We start from the raw sequence: 20,127 nt of genomic DNA on the forward strand, positions 1-20,127 counted from the left end.
GCAGAGATTGTGTGTGTTTTCTAGGAGCTTAGCCTACTAGAAAGAACCAAATAAAAAACTTGTCGTTGATATGAAATTTATTAAACACAGCTACCACCAGCACCAAACAATACAAATAATGAGGTCTTGCTATTTCCCAGGTACTATTCTAAGTATTTTGCGGGCATTAATTCATTTAGCCTCACACAACCTTACAAGGTCATTATTCTTATTATTCCCATTTTCAGATCAGGAAAATGGGTGACAGAGATGTTGTCCAAAGTACAAAGTGGGAGAATTGGCTTAGGAACACATTCTGGCTACAGAGCCCAAGTGCCTAAATGAATATTACCTATGGATAATAGAATTTCAATTTTCCTGGAGTGGAACAAGTAGCATTATACATAACATATTAAAAAACTGGCTTTTGCCAATTTTAGGAACTTGGAGAAATGGTGGTCATTCTGAAATGAGATTCAAAAAGGTGCAGTTACTAGAATGGTCAATAGAGGGTGAAGGGAGGCAACATTCGTAATGTACTGCTACATTAAAATGGGGTAAACTATGCAGAATTGATAATCTCTAAAGCCCTCATGCTCTAACGTGCTATGATGATACTTGTCTGAATTTCACTAGTTCAGTGCAATAGAAAACACAAGCAAAAAAATGGAGGTGTTCCTTCTCAAATATGTGTAGAAGAAATGATTTTTATATGATTTAACATGGTATTCATATTTACTGACTACTAAGAACTTCTCTATAGAAGTAAGTATAAGATGGCCTATATTATTAAAGAACTCAGGGTCACACTGAAGAGGCAAGATAAATATACATTTAAGTAGTGATATAAAACAGCATATTAACCAAACTTTGGAGATGTTTGGGAACAAGGAGAAATTCATGGGGCTGAATGGGATGGGACTACTTCATGGGAAAGGTAGCCTTGTTTTAGTACTAAAGGCAGAGTGAGGAGGAGTGGTATGTGCATAGGTAGAAAGGAAGGGCAAAGTTGGTCTTTCCTTAAAATTAAATTCAATTTTTCAAGTATTTATGAACTGTCTTCAGTGAGAGGGTATCATCTCCAGCACTTCAGAGAAAATAAAGATGGATGATACAGTTTCTGCCTGAAGTAAGTCACACATGCCCAGCAGTTATAATATAAGTCAGGATACGGTAAACAAATAACTGGATGCTCTATCTGGGGGCCCCCAAAGCTAACAACAAACTGATATGTGCCTATCGTTCTAGAGAGAGGTGCCAAACCAATCATGTAGAACTTTGCTACATTCATGATCCTAAACTAGTTCTGCCAGCTTTAGCTGTTCACTCGTCCCCAGCCTATATATGAGGCTGAAATTGAAGAGAAAGAGATATCTTTAAAGAGGAGGTGACAGAGTACTGGCATTTCACCCACCTCACTACCTCCCTCTGATGCGGAAGGAGGCTATGATGCAGAGGGAGGCTACCTCCCTCTGATGCGGATTTCTGCTATGGCAGAAATCCCCTAAATAGACACAAAGGGAAACTCCTAGATACTGCAGAGCTTGCTGAGAGGAGATTGCCCCCAGTGCGGACACAGCAAGACTTTCATGCGCTGGGGAATATGGCTCCTTGCCTAGCAGAGTTATAGCCTTCTGTTGGTGTTCTCAGTTGTTTCTGAGTATCGATGTAGCTGACCTGAGAGACAGTGAGTCCATATTCTTCTTTGACCTGGAACATTGGCAGGCTGCCAGTCCCACTGACTGTCAAATGGGCTTCTGTGGAATGTACAGAAACCATGGGGAGCTGCATCCACTGGCCTCTTCTTATTTTATTTTTATCAATGGCAGTTTATTTGCTGCTTTGGGAATAAGTAGGAGTAAAGGCAACCTTGTATTCAGGTCACATTATCTTTGAACTTTAACCAAATAGCCCAATAATGATAACAATAATAATAATAACAAAAGGCAGAATATGGCAGATGCCCCCTTCTCTCAAGCCAAGGAGAGGCTTTTCTAGGGAGACACTTGGAAAGCTTTGTGCTTGTCTCTAGGGACTTGAAGGTCTTACCAGTGAATACGCTAAAGGTGAGATGCTGTGGCTGGAATTGCCCTGTCTTGTGGCAAAACACAAAGGGGCTTTGGGACTAGGCAGTACTTCCTCCCATGGCAGGATAAAGGGGAATCTTTTTGAGATTTGATAAGGGCCCTGTGGAAATGATTTTAACCAGGTGTGCTGACTGAGGGACATGAACAGAGGGTAGATCCCAGAAATCCCGGAGCAGACAGAAAAGAGGCCAACCAGGCAACCACAGGGAATTCCTGAGGAAGCCACAAAGATACTTTATAGAGTGAACACTATACACTGCCACCTAGAGGTCTCTTGGGTGGATTACAACTGAAGCTGCCATAAAAACTGCCCCATTTCCCCAACACCTGCCCTCCTACTCCCCAGATATCAGAAACAGTGACTAGCAAATTGGAGGGATGAAACCAAAAAGGGAAAAGCAGCTAACTTTGACCCACTACCTCACATAGGTTAGGAGATAGAAGGAATTTAAATTTGAATGGGTTTGAAGTTTAAAATTATATTTGATGGAGCTGTTTCTGGGCTTTCTAATTTTTTTTTAGTTCTATAATTGTTTGGTATGGTTCTTTGTTTTCTTAGCTTTATTGCATTTCCCCCACTTATTTCTTTAATAGTGCTTTACATCTTATTTTTAAAAACGGATTTTATGTTCTCTTTAACATCTCTGTCATGAAGCAGTTGCAGGATTTGGGGGAGGGGGCTCTGCTAACTTCTAGAATGGTTTCTTTATCTGTATTCTCCTTTCTCATATTTATCTACTGTTGCTGACATGTGTTTGTAAAGTTGTGCCCTTTTTATCTTTTTTATATTGCATATTAGCAATGTTGTCTACACCTCCTATTTGCTCTGCTATCCTGTGGGTGAATTCCACTTGCTTTTGTATTACTTTAAGTTCAGGGACAAGGGAAGAGATCAACTGTGGCTGTATACGGTTTTGGCTGGACGACCTGTGGCTCTGCTTTCCTGGGTTTTATTAAATGTTTCTTGTACTAAACTCTGTCCACCTGTTGGGGTTTACCTTCATCACACTAAGAAGTATCACTGAGCTTTGGGGGCACATGGGTGGCTCAGTCGGTTAAGTGTACAACTTTGGCTCAGGTCATGATCTCATGGTTCGTGGGTTTGTGGGTTTGTGTACTTGTGGGTTCGAGAGTTCAAGCCCTGCATGGGGTTCTGTGCTGACAGCTCAGAGCCTGGAGCCTGCTTCAGATTCTATGTCTCCCTCTCTCTCTGCCCTTCCCAATCTCGTACTTTGTCTCTCTCCTTCTCAAAAATAAAAATTAAAAAAAAAAAAAAAGAATTGTCATTGAGCTTTGGATTATACCCTCTAATAATCATCAAAGTCCTGCGTTCTTTGCTTCCTTTAGAGCAGGTAATCTAAACTTTTGTTTTGTTTTGTTTTGTTTTGTTTTGTTTTGTTTATTGGGTTCTCTACTTCAATGTCACTGATTTTCCCCTTTTCACCCATTTCTCCCCAGTAGCAATTTCTTTTCCTCCCAGACATGGCTTTTTCCTCCTCTGGGGAAAAGATAAATAATAAATGGAGAGTTTTGGCCCTCTATCAATAATACGTGCATAGTTACTTCCTTTCAGGCATGAAGCATGCCTCTGCTTTCCTTTCCTCAGAGACTCTTGTCCTAATTACTCTCTCCCTCTCTTTTTTCCTTTCTGCTAAATCACTATTTATTGTTGAAGATAATTAACTCTGGGTGTTTATGATTATTCTGCTATCCTGTCCATTTTTCTCACAGCTGGAAGATCCTAAAATAGAAGGTCCCAATAGCTCCCTTTTCTGGTCATACACAAAGATACTTGGAATGGGACTTTTCCTCCAGTGGAAAATTCTTTCTCTTCAAAGTGCTACCCATGTCTCATCTGAATCTCTCTTCTCCATGTTGTGGCACAGGTTGTTGGGGGTGGTTTAGATTTTTCAGGATTGTGTTTGCTCATTTTCCCCACATAGTGCTCATTTGGAGGATGATGTTGAGAGCCTTGCATACTGCTCTGATCAGTGTTTGGGAAATTCTTGGAAGCTCTTGTATCTTTCTTTACTTGAGAACCACCAATTTTTTAAGGTTATCACATGACCTGTCTCCTTGTTTGATTGCTATTGATATATTTTTGTTGAGTTAAATTTTTTTCCCCATTTACTATTCATATAATTAAGTTATGTGAAAGGGGATTTTTAGATTTGGTTGAAATCTAATATCTAAACCTTACACTTAAAAAAAAATTACAATTTTTTAGTAATTGTATACATCCAAAGTGGGGCTCAAACTTGTCACCCTGAGATCAAAAGTCTCACATTCCTCTGACTGAGCCAGCCAGGTTCCCCTACACCTTGAACTCTCTTATTCCCATTTGTCAGTTGCATAAATTAAAGGTCATAATGTTTGATTTGTTTGAAGCACGGCTTATCAAGGAAAGTGGCAGGGAAGAGCCGTGATTTGAATCTAGACCTGTCTTTTATCCTTTAATCAATCTTCTGTTCTTTAATCAATGGAGAACAGTCAGGATTTTTAAAAATGTGACCAATGAAACATTCATTTTAGGTTTGGGAGCTGGCATGAAGTCTGAGAGAGAGATGAGATGAATTTGCGGAGAGGAAACTATGAAAGTAACGAAATAAGTTAGGAAGGTTTTATAAAATCAGATATAAAGCAATGAGGGCCTGAGATAAAGAGGAGCCTTTTTCATATTTTTGAATTTTGAATTTGGTAATCAGGGTCTTTTTCCTCATATGTTTCTAAGGTGCCATCAATTTGTTTATTACATACATAAGTATGTAAGATTTTTGTATTAAATTGAGAAGCTTAGGGTTAGGAAGTTTTCAATCCAGAAGATTAGCTGCTACTAGTCATTTTTCCCCCCACATATGTTTTATGTTGTAAAACATATGCCAGGGGTGCCTGAGTGGCTTAGTTAGTTGAGCATCTGACTCTTGATTCAGCTCAGGTCATCTCAGGGTCATGGGATTAAGCCCCATGGCTCCATGCTCAGTGTGGAGCCTGCTATTGATTCTCTGTCTCTAAAACAAACAAACAAACAAACACCCACAAATCTACAGCAAATCATTTCAATTTTCTGGGCCTCATTTGAACTGGGGACATTTAGTTGGATGGACTATAAGTTTTCTTCTAGTTCATAGTAAACACTCAGAAGAAGGGGAATGATGTCAATATCATAAGATACCTCTCCTTTCTGCTTCCCTCCCCATTTAAATAATTCAGCATCCATCCATGAACAAAAGTACCTCTGTAAGAATTGTGGGGCTAGCACCATATACCAAGGTACCCAGGAGGAGTCTTGCCCACCTGTGCATCGGGTAATAAGTAGACAGATCTTGGTATGGTCTGTGGAACCACCAAGATCTTGTGAACTAGTCATAGCCACTCTCCCCACTGGTTGAGGAAAACCAGGAAAATGCTGACTTGGGAGACACCCATGAACAAGAGAGATTTTATAGAAATTCAAGCTTCCCAAAGAAAGATTCTAGCATTCCATTCAAGCAAAAAAGAATACAAAATTGGATGCACTGAAGAGGGTTAAGAGGAGCTTTGCCAGGGCTACTCCTCCCCCAAGGCAACAGTGTGGGGCTGAACTGGCTAGCAACAGTGATCTACCCTGTGGCGGGAGGGGGAGAGCAGGGAATGAATGCTCAGTTACCTTAGGTGTTCTGCTGGTGACACTGCTGGAGAAGCCCATTTCTCTCCTGCAGCATCCAGAGTATTGAAGCAAGGCCTTCATGACTGGGGGAGGGAGATTAGGAAAGGGACACATAAGAATATCAGAAGGGAATTAAAGGGATGCAGTTTTTGATGACTGCATTCAAGACTCCAGTAGGAAGCGTATCCATAAACCACTGGGAGAAACTTACCTGAGGATATCCCCACCTAGCCTACAGGCATCCCCAATGCCCTGAGAGCTAAACCCATAGCCAGCTCCTTGTGTCTGCTCCTGAGTGCCCCAAGCTCCTGTAAAGAGTCCCCTTACAAAAGAAGCCAGCTGTGGGCCAGGGAGAAACTACTGGAGCTATAGCTCCACTTTCTGTAAAACAAAAGTAAGTTTTCCAGTAGCTAGCCTTCTGAGCTCTAAGAACCAGGTAAGACATATGATCTTAAGAATTATGCCACAAGAGGGAGCAAGAAGTATAGAGCAGGCATAGCCATACAAGGCTGGAGAAATTACCAGAGATAAGCTGGTCTAACAAAAAGATCTGCCACCAGGAAACAGTAAGTAAAGATTTAAGGAAGTGTCTGCTGTTCAACTGCTAAAAGAGCAATGCAAAACCCCAAGGAACATGAAGAATCAAGGAAACATGTCATCACAAAAAGATAACAATAATCCTACAATATCCAAATTCAAAGGCATAAAATGTTACAATTTAGCTGATAAAGACTTCAAAAATAGCTGCTTTGAGGGAACTCAGTGAGATACAAGAAAACACAAAAAGTCAATTCAATGAAATCCGGAAGACGGTACATGAACAAAATGAGAAATATAACAAAGAGATAGAAATCATAAAAAAGAACCAAATGGAAATTCTGGAACTAAAAAATTCAGTGAATGAAATGAAACATGCCGTAGAGACCATCTACAGCAGAATAGATCAAACAGAAGATAGAAACGCTGATCTAAAGGGTAAGAACTTTGAAATAATCCAGTCAGAGCAGAACAAAGAAAAAAAATGAAAACGAGTGAAGATAGCCTACATGACCTATAGGACACTTTTAAATGTACAAATAGTAGAATAACTGGAGTTTCAGAAGGAGAAAAAGGGGAACAGGAGAAAATCTATTTAAAGAAATAATAGCTGAGAATTGTTACAACCTGGGGAGAGATTTGGACATCTAAGTTCACAAAGCTAATAGATCACTCCATTACCTCAATGTAAAATGACCCTCTCCAAGACACATATAGTGAAAACTATCAAAAATCAAAGAAACTTACAAAGAAACCCCCACTAGGGTGTTGTTGGATTTCTCAGCAGAAACCTTATTGGCAGGAGACAGTGGAATGATATGTTCAAAATATCAAAAAGAAGAAAATTTCCAGCCAAGCATACTCTATTTGGCAAAGTTATGCTTCAAATATGAAGGAAAAATAGACTTCTCCAAGAAAAAATGAAAAACAAACAAACAAATGTTGAGACAGTTCATTACCACTAGACCTGCTTTACAGGAAATACTTTAAGGAGTTTTTCAAGAAGAAATGAAAAGATGCTGATTAGTAACACAAAAACATGAAAATATACAACACACTGGTAAAGGTAAATGTACAGTCAGATTTAGGAACTCAGATTCTGTACTATGAAGATGTGTTAACCATTTAACTATAGTATGAATGTTAAGCAAGTGATTATTAACTATAGCCACTATAATTTAATGCATACACAATATAAAAGAGGTAAATTGTGACCTCAAAATCAAAAGAAGGAAGTTAAAGGGCGAAACTTTTGTATGTGATTAAAGTTACATTGCTATTGGCTTAAAATGGACTTTTTTTTTTTAACCTATAAGATGTTTTATGTTATAAGATTCATGGTACCATAGTGAAAACACCTATAGTAGATTCACAAAAGATAAAGAGAGGGATGTGTTCCACCATGGAAAATTACCAATTCTCAAAGGTATGAAGAAAGAGAAGAAAGTGGAACAGTTGAAATACAAAACAACTAGAAAGCAATTAATAAGATGGTATTAGCAAGTCCTTGCATATCAGTAATTAATAATAAATAAATAAATAAATAAATGTAAATGGATTGAATTCACCAATCAAAAGATCCAAAGTGGCTGAATAGATAAAAGAACAAGACCAACTGTATGCTGCCTACAAGAAAATCACTTCAGATTTGAGGACACAGGCTCAAAGTGAAGGGATGGAAAAAGATATTTCAGGCCAGTAGAAATCAAAAGAAGGGAATAGCTATGTTTGTATCCGACAAAATAGACTTTAGGCCAAAAATAGTAACAAGAAAGAAAGAGGATCATTATATAATGAGACAGGGGTCAATTCATCAAAAAGACAAAACAATGGTAAATACATCCAATCTGACACTGGAGCACCTAGAAGGATTAAGCAAATACTAACAGATCTGAAGGGAGAAATGGACAACAATACAATAATAAGAAGGGAGTTTAGTATCCCACTTTCAGCAGTGGATTGATCATCCAGACAGAAAATCAGCAAGGAAACATTGATTTGAACCATGTATTAGACTAAATGGATCTAACAGACATATAGAGAACATTTCAGCCAATAGCAGCAGAATTTAGTTTTCTTAAGTACACAGAGGACATTTTCCAGGGTAGACCATATGATAGGCCACAAAACAAGTCTTTGCAAATTTAGGAAGATTGAAATCATACCAAGAATCTTTTAAATATTATTTCAACCACAATAGCATGAAACTAGAAATCAACAAAAGGAGAGTTGGAACATTGCAAACAGTCTTGAAAAACCAATGGGTCCAAGAAGAAATCAAAAGAGAAATTAAAAAACAAAACAAAACTTGAAACAAATGAAAATTTGGAAACACAACACACCAAAACCTATAGACAATGCAAAGGTAGTTCTGAAAGGAGAGTTCATAGTGATAACTGCATAAATTAACAAAATAGATCGATTTCCAGTAAACAATATAACTTTACACCTCAAGGAACTAGAACAAACTAATTTTAAAGTTAGCAGAAGGAAGAAAATAACAAAGATTAGAATAGAAGTAAAGGAAATAGAGGCCAGAAAAATGAATAGAAAAGATCAATGAAAAAGAGAGCTGTTTTTTTTGAAAACATGCACAAAAGGGTACCTGGCTGGCTCAGTCAGTAGAGCATGTGATTCTTTGTTTTTTTAGAGACAGTTTAAAATATTTTTTCATGTTTATTTATTTATTTATTTATTTTGAGAGAGAGAGAGGGAGAGAGAGGGAAAGAAAGACAGAGCGCACTCACGTATACACATTGTGGAGGGGACAGAGAGAATCCCAAGCAGGCTCCACGCCTCCAGGCTCTGTCACCACAGAGTCCATCGCGGGGCTCAATCTCACAAACCTTGCTATCATGACCTAAGCCAAAATAAAGAGTTGTACCCTTAACCAACTGAGCTACCCAGGCACCCCAAACATGCAACTCCTGATCTTTAGGTTTTGAGTTCGAGCCCTATGTTGGGTGTAGGGATTACTTAAAAATAAAATCTTAAAAAAAAATACACAAAATGGACAAGGCTTTAGTTAGACTAAGAAAAGGGAAGACTCAAAGTCAGAAATGAAAGAGGAAATATTATAACTTTTTTTTTTTAAATTTTTTTTTCAACGTTTTTTATTTATTTTTGGGACAGAGACAGAGACAGAGCATGAACGGGGGAGGGGCAGAGAGAGAGGGAGACACAGAATCGGAAACAGGCTCCAGGCTCTGAGCCATCAGCCCAGAGCCTGACGCGGGGCTCGAACTCATGGACCGCGAGATCGTGACCTGGCTGAAGTCGGACGCTTAACCGACTGCGCCACCCAGGCGCCCCGGAAATATTATAACTGATACCACAGAACTACATAGCATCATAAGAGTCTACTATGAATAATTATGTGCCAACAAATTGGACAACCTAGAAGAAATTGGTACATTACTAGAAACATGCAACCTACTAAGACTGAATCATGAAGAAATACAAAATCTGAACAATAAGAAGTAAGGAGATTGAATCAGTAATCAAACACCTTCCAACTGAGAAAAGTAGGACTGGTGAATTCTACCAAATATTTAAAGAATTCATGCCAACCTCAACTTCCAAAAAATTGAAGAGGAGAAAATACTCCCAAACTCTTTTTATGAGGCAAGAATTAACCCAATATCAAATCCATATAAAGATACTATAAGAAAAGAAAACTATAGACCAATATCTATGAAATTCTCAACAAAATATGATCAAATCAAATTCAACAACACATTAAAAAGATCATACACCAGGGTGCCTTGGTGTTTCAGTCAGTTAAACATCCAGCATTGGCTCAGGTCATGATCTCATGGTTTGTGAGTTCAGGCCCCACATCAGGCTTTCTACTGTCAGCTCAGAACCCGCCTCAGAAAACTGTCCCCTGCTCTCTCTGCTCTTCCCCTTCCCTCCCTGGACCGCACGAACACATGCATGGGTGATCAAGTGGGATTTATTCCTGGGATGCAAGGATGGTTCAATATATGCAAATCAATAAATGTAGTATACCATGTTAATAGAATGGAAGACAAAAAAAAATAATTCTTAATTATTAGAGTGGAAGATGAATAATAAAAATAATATGATACTGAAAAGAATATTTGACAAAATACATCATTTCATGATAAAAAAAACCCTCGACAAATTTGGCATGAAGAAATATACCTTAATATAATAAATTCTATATAGGACAAACCCATAAATAACATCATACCTAGTGGTGAGAGGCTGAAAGTTTTTCCTTTAAGATCAGGTATAAGACAAGAATGACCATTCTCACCACTCTTAATCAGCATAGCAGACACTCAAGAAAAATAGAATGAATGAATGACATTCTAAAGAATAAGGGAAAACTTTCCTTCCCTATGTAAATGGGAAAATTTGTTAGAATCTGTAGAATGAAAAAGAAGATATTTGGATTATTGACTGCTCTTCAGTTAAAAAATATTCATTAAATACCTTTTATATACTAAAGGCCTTTCTTCTTCATAATTTGACATTCAGGGACTCCCTGACCTGATCCCAAAAGTACTCTTTCAGTGACATCGCTCACTGTTCTAGCCAAAGAGCTACTTATCAGTAAATTAGGAGCTAAGGAGCTCTTATAATGGCTAAAACAAAAATCTCAACCCTAATGGACCATCTAGTCAATGGAGAGACAGACATCCACACGATTTACTAAGATATAAGATAAATAAAATGTATATTAATGATAAAGGCACAAACAGCATGCTATATAATGTACAAAAGGAGTGATTACTTCTTAGCAGATTGGGTTGCATATCATATATTCCAGGATGAGTTAGACTTTAAAAGGTGGAGATGGAAGGTGAAAAAAAAAATTGAAGAAGGAACAATGTAAACAAAAAAAATATGTACACATGTGACATATTTATGGAATAGTGGAGTCCAGTTTGATGAGAATATAGCATTGAGCACAAAATGTAGAAGAGAGGAAGCTGGAATAATGGAAAACTTTGCATGATATGGGAAGCTTATGCTTCCATGATATAGGCTTTCAGGGTAGAAGAGTAATGTGCTTTGTTCTGTGTAATAGGAACATAACCAAGGAGTCTGTGAATGTGAACATGGATCAGAGAAGTGAGGGAATGGAGGTAGAGAGACCAATTAAGCTTCAAGGAGAAAAGAAAAGAAAAATCAACAGTGGGGTCGCTAGTAATAGAGAAAAGGGGCTTAGCTAATGAAAAATAAGCTCACAGAAGCCAAAAAGATTTGGTTAGAAAGTCAAGCTGAGGGGATGCACATGGGAAAGAAAGAAAATAGTATTCATCGAAATTATATATTTGCATTACTTTCTTGCAGCCCACTCTGGCATAGCCTGAGTGTAGAAACCAAAGGGAAAAGTGACATAAGAGGAGGAGGCTGGATCAGCTCATTCCCAGGTAGGCATGTTGAGGATTTGGGACATTTTTCTATAAGCTGTAGAACCACATTCCTATGATCTTAGCTGGAGAGTGAGATGATCAGTCTCTGCTCTTTGTCACAACCATCCCTATTCTGACTAGATTCCATAATACATTCTTCCTCTTCAATTTACTATCCTTCTCTCAAATCCTTGTTGATCTCTTCAACTGCTACCTTTCTCTTAGATCATTCCTACAAATCATACCCTAAAGATTAATTCAACTGTCTACCTTTTCTAGTACTATACATTGACTGAGTAAAATAGTTTAGTTCTATTATAAATCCGTTGTCTTCGACATCATCTTGTCTTCAACAATGCTCAGGATTCCTTCAGTGTTTCCATGGTTATCCCTTTCTTCTATTCTCCACAGTGGGTATGTTATATTCTATTCTTCTCAGATGTTCTTCTCTACAATTTATTTCCTCAAACTCAGTAGGTAACTTTATCTCCAACTTCAGAGAAAGTAGAAGCCATTAGAATCTTTTCAAACTTTCTGCCACCGTATCTACAAAGTGCATCTATACCCACCTGTATCAGTTAGGGAAGTGACTGTTTATGTCAGAAAGCACATCAGCAGTTTAAACTGTGAGAATTGATTTTTTTCTCACATAAAAAGTTGGGGCCAGAGACTAGAGGAAAATAGTGAAGATTTAGGATAGTAATTGGGGGGCTGGGACAGGAGTGGTGAAAATAAAAGAAATAAAAGACATGGTATCATTAGCCATCATAATAGGAGATCAGTAATTACTGCTGCGGTATTATTTTTTTAATCATGGTGGTCAACCAGAGTCCTAAATCATATCATAGACAAGTGGTGACTAGAGCTCAGATTTCGCAATTCAATGTACTTTTTTTTTTTTTTAAATAATGTCTACACTGGGCTCAAACTCAGGATCCGGAGATCAAGATCAAGCATGCTCTACCAACTAAACCAGCCAAGCGCCCCATCTCAATTTAATGTCCTTTGGTAACCCTAATGAGGATAATGTTTTTGACCTAGGAAACCAAGGAATATTTAATTCTTTGTAAACCATTTGCCTAAACCTTGACATTCATTGCTTCTGAGAAGGTATAATCCACCTAGAGAAAAGGGATCTTTGCTTAGTTTTGAATCTCAGAGCCAACTTTCTCAAGTCCCTTGTGAAGAAATTGTGTTGAAATCCAGGCTTTTTTTTTTTTTTAATTTAAATTCAAGTTAGAGAACATACAGTGTAGTCTTGACTTCAGGAGTAGAACCCAGTGATTCATCTCTTTTGTGACACCTAGTGCTCATCCCAAAAAGTTCCCTCCTTAATGTCCATCACCCATTTAATCCATCCCACCTCCAGGAACCCTCAGTTTGTTCTTTGTAAGTGAAATAAGTCAGTCAGAGAAAGACAGATATCATATGATTTCAGTCATATATGAAATTTGAGAAACTCAACAGATGAAGTCCAGGCTTTTTGAAAGGAAAAGAGGCATCTAAATTCCAAAAGTGTCCCTTTACAAACCAAGATGAAAGTTTAGTTATTTGGAAATAGAGTTTTACAATAAGCCATTATGGAGAAGGGATGGATGACACTATCCAAGTGAAGCCCCACCATATGAAAATTAGAAAGTGCTAGAAAAAGAGTTAAGGGGTATGTGTGAGAGACAAGTGAGCAAGAGATAAAGACAGCGTCCTTTACTCACAGTGGAATTCAATGTGTTGATAGTTCTGGGAAGAACATGGGAACATCACTGGAAGAGAGGCTAGCAGCCTCTGGGAGAAGCCCTTTGCTAACATGGGGTAGCCACAGAGGTAAAAAAAAAAAAAAGAAGGAAAAAAAGGCATAGTATGTTCAGCAGAACAGTAGCTGTTTTCTCATAGCTAATGCATATTGTAGAAGAAATCTAGAGGCTCCTGAGCAATTCTGAGGAGGTATAAAAGGCAATTTAGAAATAAGCATTAACATACTTGTCAGAAAATCACAGCAGAGGAGGTCTCAGTAGGGGTCTCTGTTCAAAGGAACATCACAGTGGTAGCTATGAGTGGGCAACTCCAAGTTGAGGTCCAGATGGATGATATTGCTAAGTCTCAGAGGATCAGCAGCATCAGTGAAAATTAATGTAGACATCCTGGTCTGCATGAGGAGATGCCTGAGTTTCAATCACCATGCATTGTCTATGTCAAGAGATCAGACTCCTGGTCTCTTTAGCAGTGATCACAGTGAACATACAATCCAATGCCCAGAGCCCAGGTGAGGCAAGCTATTTATTCATCAGCCAGGCATCATATGCATGCCTGGAGAGAAGGACAACATATAGACCAGACAACACCCCTAGAGTGCTATTGCTAAAATACTATAAACTTCTTCTGTGCCCTGATCTCAAAAGATGAGAGGGTTAAGAGAAAGAATGAGAGGAGGGAAAATTTTTAAAAAATTGAGCATTAATCTTCTAAGAGACTGAGTTTATCCTAAATAAACTTTTTTGAAACATTTGTTTTTAGGTAATCTCCCACACACAATGTGGAGCTCAAACTCACAACCCTGAGATCAAGAGTCACATGTTTTACTGACTGAGCCAGCTAGGTGTCCCCTAAATAAATTATTTTACCTTTAATTGGTAAAGCCTGAGGTTTTCACTTTCTTCTCCCATTTTTCAACTTTGTACTTTGAAAATTTTCAAACCAATAAAAAATTTGAAAGATTTTTACAATGACCATTCTGTTTTTTTGCCAAGGTTCATCAATTTTAACATTTTGCCTTATTTGTTGTTCTATTTAGCTAGCTACCTACTTACCTATTTATATATCATCTACCAGTTATTTTTGCCTAACCATTGAAAGCAAGTTGCAGAAATCATGGCATTCATGTCTTAATATTATGTTTAGCCTTGTGAAATTGTTGATATTTACTCATTTTTGTATGTTCAACTCAATACTTCAGTATCCATCTCATACAAATAAGGACATTCTCTTATACAACAATACTACCAATACATGTAAGAAAATTTAATTCTGCAATATCTAACATACAGTCAATATTTAACTTTATCCAGTTGTTCAAAATGTCTTTTATAAGTGATTTACCTTCCCCATCCTGGTCTAGAATCCAGTTGAGTTTCATGCAGTGTATTTGGTGTTTATACCTTTTTATTCTATAGAACAATTCTTTGGCTATTTTCATGTTATTGATTAAAAACAAAACAAAACAAAACAAAAAAACAAGTCCAGGCCAGTGTCTTACAGAATTGCACATTTTGGATTTGAGTTGTTTCCTCATAAGTAGTTTTAGGTTAAATGTATTTTTTAAAAGTTTATTAATCTCAACACTTAATGTGGGGCTTGAACTCATGACCTCAAGATCAAGAGGCACATACTTTTCTAACTGAGCCAGCTAGGCACCCCATAGTTTTAGGTTAAATATTTTTGATAAGAAAATTACATAGGTGACAATTGCATACTTCTTAATGAGTCTCATCACAAGACACATGACACATTGTACAACTATTAGTGCTGCTAAATTTGATTATTTAATTAAAGTGGTAACCACACAAATTTTCCACTATACAGATACATTTTCTCCTTTTCAATTAATAATATATAGAATAATATTTTGAGATCATATGAATATCACATTGCCAACAACTTTTTGTCCAAAGGCTTTAGCAACAGTTAATGATCCTTAGCTATTATATTGGACATTGTCAAATGATAATTTTCTAATTCTATCATTTCTTCTACACTTATTAGCTCTCTTCTTTAAAAAAAAATAGCTCAAATTCTCTTTTTCTTTCTTTCTCTCATATCACTGTGGATTCATAAATTTTATTTTATTTTATTCAATGTATTATAATCTATTATCATCATTATTCTTTTTGAGGCTCAAATTTTCATATATTTGATCAGTAAGCAACTACTTCAAGTTGGCTCCTTTGTCCTTCTGGATGATCTCACTAGTCTTGAGCATTTCCTTGCTTTCTGGCACATTAAGATGTTCCAGGTTCACTTAGTACTTTGGGTGTTACAGACCTGGAGTCATTTCTCCAAGAATCATTGTCTCTTTTGAGTGGACAATGGTGTTTAGAAACCAAGATCTGGGCACTAGTTGTGTTCATTACTATGGAGTGCATTGCTTCTTAGCCCAGATGAGCTCCAGAGCATGTCTGAGTCTTAGTGTGCAAATTTGACTCTCATGCAACCCCCAAACTATATAATTATTAGGCTATTCCAATTACTCATACAGTAGTAATCAGAGTGGTATTTTAGGATGTAAAGTAGACCATATTTTCCCTGCTTAAAATCATCACATACTACACTTCAGCCACATTAAGCTTTCCTTAAGTTCCTTTAAAGCAACAGTCTCTGAAGGTGTTCAAGAAAATGCATTTTTAAAAACCTTATCCTTTAAAACACCCAACTTTTTGTGTATATTTTATAATGTACATAATATATTAATTGTATACACAATGTAAATGCAACCAAATAAATATAGTTGGAGTTGTGTGGGCACAAATTTTTTTAAATGTTTATTTTTGAGAAAGATAAGAAGAGAGAGAAGGGGAGGGGCAGAGAGAGAGGGAGAGAGAGAATACCAAACAGGCTCCATGCTGTCAGCACAGAGCCATTCATGGGGTTTGATCTCATGAGCCATGGGATCATGACCTGAGCCAAAATTATCAGTCGGTTGCTCAACCAACCAAGCCACCCAGGTATCCTATAAAAATTTTTTTTTAATTGATGACATGCTTGGTAACTTTGGAATTTGGAAACCACTGCTCTAATCCTGAGTTTCCTACTGGGGGGCCTTTGGACATGCTGTTTCCATAAGGACTTTACAGCTTAATTTTGTCTTTCCTATAAAATTGTGAATATCATGAATGTATGGACCATGTTGTTTTACTTCTTCATTGTATAACAAATGACCTAGAATAGTGACTGGCACATAGTATAACTCAATACATATTCATTGAATAAATGTTGAACAGAAAAAAAATAGAGAAGAGAAATGGATGGGAAATATAATTTGGCCCGTTGTCAATATAATTATTTTGTATGCCATTTATTTCACAATCAAATTCCTCACTCACATATGAAAGAATCAGTTGGTAACTGGTAGACTGAGTAAAGGAGCAATGTAATAAACAGGAATTACAATGGAGGAAGTTACTGTAGTCAGTTTTAGAATATTTTAGGGGTAAAGAGATTAATTGGAAACTAGAAGAGGTCAGATTAAATATTCTGTCCTTGAGTAGGCCAACTGAAGTATCAAATAAAACTATTTTAGTTGTTTATATATATTGCATAAAATCTTGATTGTTCATCTGTGTATCATGCATAGCAAACTATCTTTATATAATATCTGACTATCCCTCCATCCATACTCTGCCTTATTTAGGTCAGGTCTGTGCCACTTCCCTCAGAGGAATTTCTGGGTAATTTGAGCAAAAACCTAGCTTTAGGGTTTCTTGGTCCTCCCAAATGCCTTCTTTGGTTTCTTTTGGGTTTCTATAGGATTGAACTATAATAAGTATACATCTTATTGTGGGTGCAAAAATGCTCCCTGTTAGCTTCCTTTTAGAGGGGTATGGTTCTAGAGGTTAGATGACAGTAAATTGAATTTAGCAAAATTAAGTACAATTTTTGGGGCACCTGGGTGGCTCAGTTGGTTAAGCTTCTAATCCTTGGTTTCAGCTCAGGTCATGATCTCATGGTTCATGAGATGGAGTCCCATTAGATCTAGAGATTTTCTCCCTCCCTCTGCCCCTCCTCTGTTTGTGCACTCTCTCTCTCAAAATAAATAAATTTAAAAAAAAAGAAAAGAAAAGAAAAGAAAAGAAAAAAGGAACTTGTTTCTGGTCTGAAGCAGAAATATCCTATTTCATAGACTGATATCATGGAAAGAGCCTGGTATTGAGTTAGTAGAGTTGCATGGAAGTGCTGGAACCTGTATATAAGTCCGTAAACCTTCATGAACCTCATTTTCTTACCTATAAACATGGAAGACAGGACCAGCCCTCTAAACTCATAGGTGTGTGGACAGGATTAAATGAAATAAAGTATGTAACAGTAATTAATAAATTGCATGACATTTCTAATATAGGCAATAATTAGTACTTAGTGATAAAATATGCACACAATAAAATGGACTAAGAATATTTACAAGCTTAATATTTACACACCTTAAGAGTTTGAAGAGATGATAAGGTAGCTTTTGTTGTTGTTGTTGTTGTTGTTGTTGTTGTTGTTGTTGTTGTTTTAAAGTAAGCTCCATGGGAATGCAAGCTGGTGCAGCCACTTTGGAAAACAGTATGGAGGTTCCTCAAAAAACTAAAAATAGAACTATGACCCAGCAATTGCACTACTAGGCATTTATCCAAGGGATACAGGTGTGCTGTTTCCAAGGGACACATGCACCCCGATGTTTATAGCAGGACTATCAACAATAGCCAAAGTATGGAAAGAGCCCAAATGTCCATTGATGGCTGAATGGATAAAGAAGATGAGGTATATACATACAATGGAGTATTACTCGGCAATCAAAAATAATAAATCTTGCCATTTGCAACTATGTGGATGGAACTGGAGGGTATTATGCTAAGCGAAATTAGTCAGAGAAAGACAAAAATCATATGACTTCACTCATATGAGGACTTTAAGAAACAAAACAGATGAACATAAAAGAAGGGAAACAAAAATAATATAAAAACAGGGAGCGGACAAAACAGAAGAGACCCATAAATATGGAAAACAAACTGAGGGTTATGGGAGGGGTTCTGGGAGGGGGGATAGGCTAAATGGGTAAAGGGCAGTAAGGAATCTACTCCTGAAATCATTGTACTATATGCTAACTAATTTGGATGTAAATTAAAAAAAAGAAATAAAACAAGTTTTAAAAAAAATAAAGTAAACTCTACCCCCAAGGTGGGGCTCCAATGCCTGGCACTTGAGATCAAGTGTGGCATGCTCTATTCACTGAGCTAGCCAGGCATCCTGACAGAGTAGTTTGTTTTTTTTTAAATTTTTTTAAATGTTTATTTATTTTTGACAGAGAGAAACAGAGCATGAGTGGGGGAGGGGCAGAGGGAGAGGGAGACAGAATCCAAAGCAGGCTCCAGGCTCTGAGCTGTCAGTACAGAGCCCCATGATTAGGGCTCCAGCTCACCACCAGCTGTGAGATCATGACCTGAGCCAATGTGAACCCTCTTAACTGACTGAGCCACCAAGGCATGCCAGAGTAGTTTTTTTTATGTTTATTTATTTTTGTGAGAGAGAGCAGGGGAGGGGCAGAGAGAGAGGGAGACAGAGGATCTGAAGCAGGCTCTGCACTGAGAGTGGAGAGCCCTATGTGGGGTTCCAACGCAGGAACACCCTAGTGGAAGTCTGAAGCTTAACATACAGAGCCACCAGGCACCTATGACAGAGTCGTTTTGAATTAAATCAGAGATCGGGCCTATTTTCTAATTAAAATAAGCTTGCTATTTGTGTTTTATATCTGATACATGCCTTTGTTGTGAGAGGAATTGGGTATTTCACATGTGTGTCAGATTACTTACTTCAATATAATACATTATGTGAAGCTAAATTCAGAAAGAGTGCAAAAAATAATGTGTGAAGATTTTGTGACAAAAAAAAAATCTCAGGACATTTATTAGAGCTGCAAGGAATGTTTGAGATGATATTTTATAAGCCAGAAAACAGAAGAATAGAGGACTTAAACGACTTGTGCAAATTTTCAGAGCCATGAAGTTCCAGGGTCAAAAAATAAAACCAGGGGTTTGGACTCCAGTATTCTTTCTGTTACACCACATTGATGCTGGGGCAACTTCTGGCTACTGGTCCTGAATAGAATCACTGGATATTTAGATAATCAGATTAGGTTGGAAATGTAGGGAAAGGAAAGAAGTGTTAATAAGATCACTGTGAAATAGCAAGCAGGTTTAGGGGAAAACTCAGCTCCTGTAAAGGAAAAAAAAAAGAGATTTTGTATCCTTCTCCCACACTGGTAACCTCCTCCCCGCTTTACCCCTTCTGCCCTTCTTTTAAAGCCTGGTTATATTCTCAGATGTGTCTTAAACTTTTGCATGCTCTTGCAGTCCTAGGACACTGGAGAGATTCCTCGTCTGATCAGCACGCCAGAGGACAGCTCCTCCGGGAAAATGAAATCTTTCCAAATCCCCAATCAGAGAGAGAAAGAACGCGGCCACTGGGACAAAGTTTGTACCGGAGGCCACGAAATCACCCCCCCCCCCCACACACACACCCTCCCCGAGTCCCTGCAACATCTGAGAGCTTGAACTTTCTTCCCTCTATTCCCACAGCCCCAAGGAAACTGTCTTGAGTCCTCGTTATAAGGAGGCTTAGGGCGTGAACTAGGTCATTCTTCCAAGTGTCTGGGGATGGGCTGCCTCGAATTTAATTTCTCCTCTCCACTAGCTTCCAGTTTTACTCTTTCTTCCCTTCTCGGTTCTGGAGGGAGGCATCCGCG

General features: G+C 37.8%; 1 long non-coding RNA gene across 5 annotated transcripts in view; it reads left to right on the forward strand.

The window, feature by feature from the left end:
• LOC131504543 (uncharacterized) overlaps nt 1-20,074 on the forward strand; it is an 88,146-nt gene extending 68,072 nt beyond the window's left edge. For 3 of the 5 annotated variants that reach the window (XR_009258043.1, XR_009258045.1, XR_009258046.1), the window contains exons 6-7: nt 11,575-11,654; nt 19,736-20,074. This is a non-coding gene — a long non-coding RNA (uncharacterized LOC131504543). The remainder of the gene's footprint in view (nt 1-11,574; nt 11,655-19,735) is intronic. The other 2 variants (XR_009258044.1, XR_009258047.1) reach the window with 1 other exon arrangement.
• Nucleotides 20,075-20,127: the final 53 nt, after the last annotated feature.

This window comes from Neofelis nebulosa, chromosome 2 (genome assembly GCF_028018385.1).
Source record: "Neofelis nebulosa isolate mNeoNeb1 chromosome 2, mNeoNeb1.pri, whole genome shotgun sequence".
NCBI lineage: Eukaryota > Metazoa > Chordata > Mammalia > Carnivora > Felidae > Neofelis > Neofelis nebulosa.